Raw genomic sequence first — 13121 nt, forward strand, 5'->3', positions numbered from 1 at the left:
AGGCGGAATCAGTGATGTTGGCAACGGTGATTGGGGGGGAGGATGATCTCTGGCCAGAGGCGAATCTCAAACCACAATCCCTCGCCCTGGCTCCAGGTGGAGATCACCTCTCGCCGTGCCAACTCACTGATTTAACGAAGTTACAGGCAGATTTTGCCGATGTCTTTTCGCCCCTACCGGGCCGTACTAACCTAATTCAGCACCATATCGAGACCGAGCAGGGCGTGGTAGTTCGCAGCCGGCCGTATCACTTACCTGAGCACAAGAAAAAAGTAGTTCAGGCTGAATTAGGCGCTATGCTTGACATGGGGGTAATAGAAGAATCCAACAGTAACTGGGCGAGCCCGATAGTTTTAGTTCCGAAAACGGACGGCTCAGTCCGGTTCTGTGTGGATTATCGCAAGGGTGAATGCTGTGTCGAAGTTCGACGCGTATCAAATGCCGCGGGTTGGCGAGTTGCTTGATCGGTTAGGCACGGCTCGCTTTTATTCGACATTGGACTTAACAAAGGGTTATTGGCAGATCCCCTTGTCTCCATTATCCCGAGAAAAAACAGCTTTCACAATGCCGTTTGGTTTACACCAATTTGTTACCCTTCCCTTTGGCTTGTTCGGGGCGCCTGCAACCTTTCAGCGCCTCATGGATAGAATCTTGCGGCCCCATGCGGCATATGCGGCTGCCTACCTGGATGATATCATTATGTTCAGTAATGATTGGCAGCGGCATATGCAGCATCTGAGGGCTGTTCTGAGGTCGCTGAGAGGAGCTTGCCTCACGGCCAACCCAAAGAAGTGTGCGATTGGGCGAGTGGAAGTAAGGTATCTGGGCTTCCACTTGGGGCATGGACAATATCCCCAAATTGATAAGACAGCCGCTATTGCGACCTGCCCACGTCCCAAGACCAAAAAGGAGGTGAGGCAGTTCTTGGGGCTGGCGGGATATTATAGGCGGTTTATTCCTAATTATTCGGACCTCACCAGCCCCTTGACTGACCTCACTAAAAAGGAGGTGCCAGATACGGTCCAGTGTACGGAGCCGTGTCAGCAGGCTTTTACCCAGGTCAAGGCTGCTCTATGTGGCGGGCCGTTATGACACTCTCCTGACTTTTCTCTCCCTTTTCTGTTGCATACAGACGCGTCGGACAGGGGGCTGGGGGCGGTCCTGTCCCAGGAGATAGAGGGGGAGGAACGGCCGGTGCTGTACATTAGCCACAAGCTCTCAAAGAGAGAGGCTAAGTACAGCACCATTGAAAAAGAATGCCTGGCCATCAGGTGGGCTGTCCTCACCCTCCGCTATTATCTCCTGGGACGGGAGTTCACCCTCTGTTCGGACCACGCTCCGCTGCAGTGGCTCCACCGCATGAAGGATACCAACGCGCGGATCACTCATTGGTATCTAGCTCTTCAGCCTTTTAAATTCAAGGTGATCCACAGGCCGGGTGTTCAGATGGCGGTGGCTGACTTCCTCTCCAGGAATGGGGGGGGGGGGCTGCAGGCCGGACGGCTCCCCGGCTTGAGTCGGGCGGTGGGGGTATGTGGCAGGGGGGCGTGGTTTAGCAAAGTTTGCAGCGGGAGAGAGGATCAGGAGACGAGTGGTAAGTGAGTGGTTTGGCCAGAAATTATTATCACCTGTTTCTTGTTCTAGTAATTGGCGTGGAGAGGGTATAAAACGCCAGGAGAGACGGAAGCAAGTGAGAGAGAGTGGGACTGCTGACAGGAGTCGAGACCGGAAACCGGTAGCCGGAAAGCGAAAGCACCGAGTGAATGCAGCAAAATAGAAGTCACCATATGGTGTTTAAAAAACGTTTGTTTAATTTCTGTTAATAAATATACGTCAGCAGTCCAGCCAACCCCTTGTCCTCTTCCTTACCCATACGAACTCACAACAATAACTTCAACTGATTCTGTGTTATAAGTTTTATTAACAGATGTGGTCAAGGCATTACATAAATGACATTTACTACACACCTGTATAAATATAAAATACATATTTAAAAAAAAAAAAAAGGTGAAAGCTGCACAAGGGTGTAACAACTTAACAATGTTTTGCTTATTTTCTACAAATTTATAACAATTAAGGTGTTTTGTAGTTTAATAACAAATGGCTAAATCAAACCATGCACTAATTTGTATATTGTCATTTCAAAGATAAGAGTAGATTGCTTTTGCAGAATAATAACTTCAACTGATTCTGTGTTATAAGTTTTATTAACAGATGTGGTGAAGGCATTACGTAAATGACATTTACTACACACCTGTATAAATATAAAATACATATCTTGAAAAAAAAAAAAGGTGAAAGCTACACAAGGGTGTAACAACTTTGTATATGTGTTTAGGGATAGGCCTATACTGATCAACAAAAGCAAGCACATGCTATAGGATTACTGTTGTAAGTAAATTATTAAATACATTTTTAAAATAAATTCCTATATGAACAACAAATGGCAAACATATAGATTTAAACACCATGAACAAACTCAATGAAATCAGAGAAGAAACATGCTTCCAAATCAATGGGACCATATTGTTTATACCCACTGCAGAATAAGCCATTCAAGAATGACCCACGTTTTTAATATTAGTAGAATATCCACCAACATGATCTTTTTTACAAAACCCTTTATCCACGAAATATGTTTTATTAGGTTGTGCTTGGTTTGATTACCTTTGTTTATCTTGATTTCAAAAGTGTGGTTTTCAGGAACAAAACGTAGTAAAACTTTAAAAGTGGTTAAATAATACAACATTTGTATCAAATAGTAGGCTATACAAGTTTTTTTATTTTGCATATGATTTGTTTAACTATTACACGGATGAAGTACACACTCTGTTGGTCATCATCCACCATCCCCTGCATCAGATGAAAAACCAAAAGTTAATTCTGAGAACGTTTACCCATGTCTTCATGTATGTGTGCAATAGTGGCCTTAGCTTGAGAAAATGTAAGTCTGCCCCATTAGAAGAGCTTCTGCAAACTAGAAAAAAATAAAAAAAATAAAAAACACGGCAGAAGTGAAATTATCCAACGGACAGATATTAATTACAAACAAACAGCTTCTCCACATGACCTGTAGGGTGTCGTGCACTTCCATTTGACACCTCTTTTAAGGAGAAAAAAAAAGTTAAATACTTGTTACTTCATAAGAGCCTTTATATCGTTCTTTATTTCTCACCTTACAGACTTCCATTACAGTAAGCAAGTTTGTGCCATTATATGCTACACAACTTCAAACGACATACTTATCAAATGACACTTTTAATAGCAAAACAGAGGAATATGAGAAAATATTTAACAGCTGTTGGCCCATTTACTTGTAGCTAGGCTACCTCTGGCAAATCAGTGGCTATAATCGTTGAGTTAACATTTAAAACAGGAAACAATTAATAACATTTTGTGCACAATCTAGATCTGTCGCTTTAACGCGAATCAGGAAACTCATGAATATTCATGTTTGCACCGCTCAGCTTCACCGAAAATCTCAGACATCGAATATTTCAGAACACCGGATTAACATAAGGGATAGGTGGGGCTGAAAACCCAGGGCCCAACGTGATTGGCTGTGGAGGGAAGGAAAATTAGACCTAGAAATTATTGGCCATTGGAAGAACCCAAAATTTCCCGGTGTGCCAATTGTGGTAGGCCTAACTCAACGGGCTGCGCATCATCATGAAATCTTATTCTTTACAAGTGTTTATAAGCATTACCCATTTAAACATTCAAAAGAGTTCAAAGCATTCAAAGACAAGACGCTGAAAAAAACTGAGTACTCGTTCAGTGCACATGCAGAGAGCCACGTCTCAATGACAGCAACATCGAACTGAGCTCTCCTTCTCCAGAATGAAAATACAATTTGCAGTTTAAACAAGCAAACAGAAAAAAAACGTGAAAGAGACCACTTAAGCTTTTGCATGCAGTGTTCTGTGCCCATGGTGCATGCAGCGAGAAGCGTCTCAAAGTGCTTGAACACCGAAATTTGCCGCTTTTTGCTCTTGTAATGACAAATACATACAAAATTATGTATAAATACCCGCCTTGGAGAGTATTGTTTATAGATTTCAGCTCTGCTTTCAACACCATCATCCTGGACACCCTTCAAAACAAATTCACACAGCTCTTTGTGCCCATTTCCATCTGTCAGTGGACCACCAGCTTTCTGACAGACAGGCAGCAGCTAGTGAAGCTGGGAAAACTCACATCTAACACCCGCACCATCAGCACTGGAGCTCCTCAGGGCTGCGTTCTCTCCCCACTGCTCTTCTCCTTCTACACAAATAACTGTACCTCTAAAGACCCCTCTGACAAGCTCCTGAAGATTACAGATGACACCATCATCGGCCTCCAATATGGAGACGAGTCTGCTTACACACAGGAGGTTGAGCAGCTGGCTGTCTGGTGCAGTCACAACAACCTGGAGCTGAACACACTTAAAACTGTGGAGATGATCATGAATTTCAGGAGGAACCCCCCTGCACTCCCCCCACTCACCATCATAGACAGCACTGTGGCTGCAGTGGAGTCATTCAAGTTCCTCGGCACCACCATATCTCAGGACCTGAAGTGGGACACTCACATAGACTCCATTGTGAAAAAGGCCCAGTAGAGGTTGTACTTCCTTTGTCAGTTAAAAAATTTCTAAACTTCAAATGTTCAGCAGAAAAGATCATTGGTGTGGACCTGTCCAGTTTTCAGGACTTGTACAACTCCAGAGTGAAGAAACGGGCAGGTAACATCATCAAAGACCCCTCTCACCCCGGACACAACTTGTTTGCACTTCTCCCCTCAGGCAGACACTACAGATCTCTGTGGTGCACTAGAACATCTAGGCATAAAAAAATTTGCCCATGCCATCTCCAGCTTAAACAGCTAACATATTATTCATTATCTGTGTTCTGTAATTAATTTCCATAAATCATTCTACATCTGAAGTTATTGCCTTTCTCAAGTATTTTGGAAATACATATGCATATCTGTTTATTTATACAGTTCTATACAGAGTAAAATTGCACAAATCTGTTCATAAATCAATCTACTATTCCAGATTCATACACATTATTATTATTGCCAAGTCCTACTAATTTATTTTATTTTTTTATTTTGTTCTCAGGTCAGATGTGTATGTATGCATGTACGTATGTACCAGGAGCACCTTAAAAAAAAGATTGAGACAGGTTCGGATCAAGTTGCTGACCTGCTCATACTTAAAGTCACCATGAAATAAAAAATTTAAATGCATTTTTTTTTTTTATGGAATACTGCAGTTTATTATAAATAATTTTTCCATGCACTTCTACATTTTTTTCAAATTCATGTGCCCTGTAATCTTAATCAAAAACATGAACCTCCCCTCCCCCTCAAAACGACTCATCTTCTCTTCTTGTCATGAGCTATGGTGCAAGGGAGAAGCTAGTGACGTGAGGGCTAAACGCTGGGGGAAAAACTGAAGCTGATGCTTCACTTTATATAAATCAAGTGCTGACATAAGCCATGGGGGAGTACACTACCCTTAAAAGTTGAAAGGATATTACCACAACATTACTCTTAGGACATGGCAAACTTTTTTTTTTTTTTTTTTTTTTTTAAGATAATATGACAACCTGATGGAGGACACACTCAGTCATTCAGTCTCTGTCTCGATAAATAAAACATTTCTTCATCCTAGGGTGTCGCCGGTGAATCCAGTGATGAGAAATCCCGCCACAACTAGCTGAAACTGGCATTCAGATCTGCCTCCATTTTGTTAGCAACACCCCAACTTCCAACGATCATGTTCTTGAAATAAATCCTGAGACTTTTTGCCAAGATCACGCAAGAGGTCGCACAAGCCTTTGCAATGCAAGTTAAATATTAATAATAAGATATTACATATAATTTGTTAGTAAAACAAAGTACTACATGTTTTATTTTTGCAAAAATTTGTATATTTATTTTGTACAACATTTGGAACAGCTTTTTATCACTTAATTAGAAGCACCAGAATTTAAATCGTGTCATATGTTATAGGGACTAGTACTGAACAGACATTTAGAAGTTAATTTTAAAATGCAAAGTATTGAAAATACAAATAAACCTCTGTAAAAACGTTTTTTTTTTTTTTTTACATTTTTACAACACTATAAGTGTGTCCCATCAGGTAATGAAAATTTCTACACACAATTGTGTGCCTTGTCAGAATACCTGCACTTGAGGTCTTTGCACTTGACTACTTGACTTATTTCCTGTATTTGGTTGTTCAAGTGAGAATGAAGACCACAACTGTGTGTCAAACTTTTCATTACCTGGTGGGACACACTGATACACACTTATTTTGTTGCTACAGAAACAGTCAGCATTCTGAGATACGCTTTTTATAACGCTATTTGAGCAAAAGAAACAACATTTATGACACAGTTGTTGTCAGATTTCTTTGGTGATTTCAAATATGAAATTTAATCGTAAGCTTAGTTTGGAGAATTAGATTTTTTCCTCCTACAAAGAGATAGGAGATGCACCTGCATGCCCGAGAGGCGTTTCAAAGATGGCCGCCGAGTGACATGACTTGTTAAAAAGACAAGGTGGCTAGGTGCATCCCAAATCACGTACTTATTCACTATCCAATTACATTTTGTAGTATAAATAGTGTGAGTAGTGTGCTCACACTGAAAATTCCATAAAGAAAAAGTGCACTTTAAAAACCTGGATGATGCACTTAAATAACTGAAAAAAACTAAGTGGGTAATGTTGGACATTTCATGCACTGTAGCAGCTTTAACTACATAGTGAATGGGGAGGGGCTATCAGACTCCGATTATGAATGACAAAAAATAACATTATATAATTCATACACTACATGGTTGAGTACATAGTGTATGAGTGCATAATGTATAGTGCGTCATTTGGGACGCAGCTTTTTGACTTCATTCACCTCAATGGAAAGCATATTTATACCATCTGAATCATTTCCTATTCCCTATATAGCGCACTACGTGCCATTCACCGTACATAAAATACAGATCCTGTGACTAGAGACCAATTTGAGCCACTGCATCAGTGTCTGTTTATAGTGCAGGCGTTGGTACACTTCAGGTTCTAGAGAGCATTTACAGAAGTTGAAGTGCAGTATGATATCATCATAATCGCTGACCCATATTGATGGAAGTGACAGACTGCAAGTTTTAAATGCTTATATCTTGTAAAAGCAAATGTTGTCATTGTTTTTGGAGCACATTAGCTTATAGATAATCTTAAGCATAACATATTCATATCAAAAGCCTAAAAAAAAAATTCCGTTTTGTTTTCATGGGGACGTTAAGGGCATTTTATTGCAACAGTACAGGAAACCTATCACGATGATATCTTTGCATCATTGCTCGCTGCATTCATCCACATGATAGCTGCACATAATGTCAGAGCTGGGGATTTCCTTCTAAAAAATCTAGATCTGAGTATGACGATCACTTTAGAATGGAGAATTTTGCTTTCCTTTTGCTGACACCAAGATTTCCACATGATGATTCATTGTCTTATATTTTGTTTCATAGATGTATGCTGTATTAAGGCCAAATGTATAATCAACAAAAAGATTGTGAACAAAATGCTGTTTCAGCCTAATTAAATTACTAAATTATTAAATTATTTTTTATCATAGGGCTTTGCTTCTTTGCTTCATAACATCCTGGCATGTAGTTAAAAAGGCCACACATTTGGAGAAATACTGATGTGTTTATAAGTTTACTTCACATTTCTTTGGGTAAAATAATTTATCAATTAATTATGCATTCTGTTGCAAAGTGCTTTAAGCCACTGGCTGGAGCTCTCGCTCTCTTATGGGATTTATGGCTCACGGAAATACAATTCTCTGCAGATCCAATCGATATTGTGTCATTGCAATTCCATTCACCAGTGATGGTAAACATCTGCATTCTATCTTTCTAACTAACACAGATGAAACATAAAGTAAATAAATATACAATTATGATATACACATTATTATATGTGTTTTTCATGTGTTATGTGGTAGAATAATAACCAGTGTACACTCTTAAACATAAAGGTGCTGCAAAAGGTTCTTAAAGTGATTCCATAGAATAACCATTTTTGGTTCCACAAAGAACCATTCTGTCAAAGGTTCTTTAAAGAACCATCTCTTTCTAAAAAGTTTTCATAATCTGAACAACCTTCTTTCGACACAAAGAAACTTTTCAGATGTCAAAGGTTCTTCATGGAACCATTTAGACAAAAAGGTTATTCCGTGACATCGTGAAGCACCTTCATTTTCAAGTGTGTTGTAAAACACTACACATTTTACCACAATAGAAAGTTACAAACACTGTAAAAGTTGTGTTAATCTCATACCGTGATACACCTTCTTTTTCTTTCGGCTTTTCCCTTCAGGAGTCGCCACAGCGAATCATCTCTACTGATGATTTGCATGGTTAAATTTGGCAATGTTTTATGCCGGATGCCCTTCCTGACGCAACCCTCTCTATTTATCTGGGCTTGGAACCGGCACAGAAGTCACTGGAATGTGACCCCCATGGCTAGATTCATACTGTGATACATGTATGTCTGAATAGATATTCTGAAAAGCCATGCGTGCATGAATAAATGTCAGTTAATTTGCTAAATATGGTGTGCTGGCTTTATTCATTTACAAGTAAATTTTCCAAATGTTTATGGGTCACTAAATGTTACTATACATTTTTTTTTTTTTATATCCCAGTAACATTGAAATCAGATTTGTAATAGTGCCATGCCAGATATGATTGAATATACTGCTGTAGATCCCTTTTAAAATGAAGGGACCATTTTACTTGTCTCTTTTAAGATAATAAAATTTCTATAAAGACATAATTATTTAGCATTTTGGTTTGGTTTGAATAACAGTCACATGAGCACATTCTCATGTAACGTGAATCATACCCACAGCCCTAGAATTAATTTATTAACTTTTTCTAACATGTCAGTAATAGTGACAGTTTGTTCTGTTCGTTTTTGACTCACAGTATTAACTTGTACAAATTGAAATATTTTTTGCAGGCTAAAGTAACATGCAAGCACAGCACGCCAATCAACATCTGCTTGTTGACCTTAACATCCTGACACACAATTCACATAAATTTATGCAAATAATGCAAGTCCACATGGTCACACAGAAGGGTCATGACAACGGTGTTACCAAAGAGTGTTCTACAGGCAACAGGGTTAGTTAACGTGTAATACAGTTGTCAATTTCATCATTTAGACTCATAGGCTTTGCCTTATTTTCTTTAACACACCCAACATAGTTGACACTCAGATAAAATACTCCTTGACAACAGTTTATTGTAGATTAAATATTAAAAAACAAATCCATCATGATCCATATCCACCGTGATGTTGGCATGGTATTTTGATAAACCATTATTAGTTGCAGGGGTTTGTTCAGTGATTAATAGGTAGTTTTAATGTTTTAAAACAATAAAAAAATTGTCTTAATTTATAGGAAATTTAATTTAACTCGATTTAAAAACCTTATTTTTCTGAAGTATTTTTATCTTAGAAATTAATACAAATAATGTTGTCTTTAACACTGAACTCAGCAAACACTAACTTCAGATGTGGACAAAGCAAAAACTGTAATTCAAAGGAACATCAAGGCCACTGCAAGCAAAGTTTGAGATAAGTGATAATTGAGATAATAAGTATAAAATGTTATTTTTGTTAACTTGTTAACCTACACCTGGAGCCCGTTTCAATAAGGATGTTCAACAAACTCTGAGTTAAAACTTGAACATTCTAGACTTACTCTAAAATAGGAAACTCTTTTGGGTTCAGAACAGCTGAATTGTGTAAGTTCAGTCAACTCTGAGTAGGTTGACTCTAAATTTAGCGAGTGCACCAGCACCACGAATATGAAATGTCATAATGTTACAGGTGAAAACAGGCAGAACGGTAGATTATTTAACTAATAGGCTATTATTTTCATGGTATCTCACAGGCAAAAAAATATAAAATAATAATAATAATAGTAATTTATCTGCATTTGTCTGATTTTACAAATCATCTACCAATAGGGTAAGAAAAACAAGGCAGCGGATATTTACACTAAGTGGAGTTAATATAGCCTATTTTCTTAGCGATAGATCCTATTTAGAGTAGGCTAAGTGCAAATTGCTTTAGATGCTATTTACTCTTAGTGAAAATCATGATATATTCTATTTACCATTTAGAAGTAGCAGTTCTCTGCAACAGGCTAAATATAAATAATAATTATATGCTGTTCATACTTTATACTAGCAGATACTATTTGCCCCTCAGTATTGTTGTACATTAACAGGATTAATAATAACTTATTGTAAATGGTTATATTTATTACAAATATATACTTTTATCAATATTAAACACATATTAGGCACTTTACTTTCACTTTTAGAACATTTTCTTCATTTTTATTAAAAATAAATTCTAATGTGATAGGAAAAGTGAGAAGAACGCGTGGAGGATGCGTGCAGTTCTGTTTATTAACCACTGCGCCAAAAATGTACGTGTTATAAGAAAAGTGTTATAAGAATGTAACACTAGAGGACATGAAATGTTACAATTACTACCATAATAAATTAATGAAAACGAAAATGATTCATGTTTTAAAACCAAAAACCATTGTTACTATATAGTTAAAGGGATAGTTCACCCAAAAACGACGATTATGTCATTAATGACTCACCCTCCTGTCGTTCCAAACCTGTAAGACCTCCGTTCATCTTCGGAAGATACAAAATACATTTTGGTCCAAAAATAACAAAAACTACCACTTTATTCAGCATTGTCTTCTCTTGAGCGCATTCACAGCAATTTAGTCAGGGCTTAATTTGTGCCGGAACAAGCTGGAACCGGATCCGGCACCTCATTTTGGCGGATCCCCCTCCTCCAGGGGCGGCGTTTCAGTATGACAGAAATATGTGCCATGAAAAACTTTTTAAAAATTCATATCTCTATTATAATTTGTTATTATTATTTTAAATCACAGGGTTTTAGAAATATTTAACCAATGATAAGTATTTAAAGGAGCTTGTAAAACTTCGTAATGCCACTGGATCCTCAAGCTCTCGCGAAACCTCGTCACTTCACGTGCCTCCACTCAGATTGAGTGCCGCGCACAGTCACAGTCAGTCCGCTTATTTGCAAAGCAAGGGTAAACAAATAACTTTGAATAGTACAGCATTTCTTTACTCAAATACTATGTCTATAAAGGCTATTGTTTTTGTGTGTTTGAAGTCTGGAGAAGTAGCTTTTTTTTGCCATCTACTTTTGTACGTTTAAAATATCCTGTGCATAAGTGCTTAATCGTTTATATCATGAGATTTTGGCCAAGTGTATTAAACAGCAAAATAATAATAATAAAAAAAGCATTAAAAAAAAAAAAAAAAAAACGTTATATCCTCCTGAGAACCAAGGAAAATATTTTTTTTCCTAATAATATTTTTTTGTGATTCCATACCTGTTTAGGGTTAAAAAAACATCCTACAATTTAGACATTTTTATTTTTATTTTTTATTTTTGTTTTACAGCATGTCCACTGTAGTGGACAACAGGATCATTTGAGTACGAAAACAAACACATTTGGTAGATACAAACTTTAGCAGATTATAAAGTTTTTTAACTAAGAATTCATACATTTTGGGCTGTAAATTGACTATTATCCAAGAATACAGACATTTTGATTATACAATAGACACATTTATCATTCTTGAATCCTTTTCCTTACATTTTGCAAGTATATCTTTACTATTAAAGCTTAACACTTTGTTATGTCCGTATCCTTTTATTATAGGGTAAAATCTTTGTTTCCTCTGTTATAGCCAGGTCAATGACAATCTTGAGGGAGTTTCTTATCCTGAAGAATCTATCCCTAGACATTTTGCTACTTATGACTGGCACTTTAGTTCTTTTGGCCCAAAACATTTTAATTCTGGGATAGCCAAGGCTGGCCTTGTGAACTGAAATGCCAAAGACTTAAATTTTTTGAGGCGAAGTGTTCATACACACTCCTTTGCTTTGCAGCTATCTTTGATTTGTGTATGTTGCCAAATCTTCAAAGACCTTGTTGTCAATGTACTGTGAAAAATATTCAACTGGACTCCAGTCTGCACGTGTTGTAAGGTCATCTTGACACACAGGAAGCCCAGGTAACACAGGTGCAAATCTGATATGAAGGAAAAAAAGAATAATAAATTATAAATAATAAATAATAACAGATATTAAATACTATAAGCACGATATACAGATAGGTGTACTATGAACATACTATACAGATGGGCTATGTAAAAGTGTTTGTACACTATAGGCAGAACTATGAACATAATTTACAGTATGCACTTTATTGACAGTATTCTTCATCACTGTCTTCTCTCACTGGTTGAAACTCATCCTCATCTCTCTCGTCATCTGACAACTCTAAATCTGAATCTCCCTCGACTATTTTGTAAAGAATTCTTTCTGCTTCAGTTCTGTTTCCTATAACAATGTGGAGTCATTATTTACATGAAGATAGTCCTGATGTCCACTATAATTGACATTCATAAAATGGCAAATTTTTGAAAAGATAAATAATGTATTTGCTATCAGAACTAAATATATGATTCCTAACACCTTAATGAACAAGAAAATATATGATTATCATAGTAACAAAACCATAGACAAACAATATTTTACTCACCTTTTATCTTTCCATAAAATGTGCTTGTTCCTATGCCGTCCATTTTGGATTGAAAGATTGAGGGGGTTCCCGGCCTCCCAGCCAATCAAATAACATATCACTGAAAAGCCCAGGATGTCCTCTGTACAGTACAGCAGGAATTAAGAAACTTGCACAAAAGATTCCAAGGAGAGGGATGAAACTCAAATGTCCACTACAGTGGACATAAGTCAATGGGCTAGGTCTCAGGAGGATATCCTAACCTATAAAAGGTGATAATGGCATATAATGCACTGCACTTTCCTCAGATGCAGACAAAACACAGATCTCCTCATTCGCCGGCCAAAGACCTTGTTAACTCCATTTGAGCTTGTTTTTCATATAGCCTGATGTTAATTAGAAGTGTCTGATACAACAGCAACACTGACGCTGCAGTGTTGTTTAATTATTGATTTGTTCCCCCTAT

This window comes from Carassius auratus, unplaced genomic scaffold, assembly GCF_003368295.1.
Source record: "Carassius auratus strain Wakin unplaced genomic scaffold, ASM336829v1 scaf_tig00011856, whole genome shotgun sequence".
NCBI lineage: Eukaryota > Metazoa > Chordata > Actinopteri > Cypriniformes > Cyprinidae > Carassius > Carassius auratus.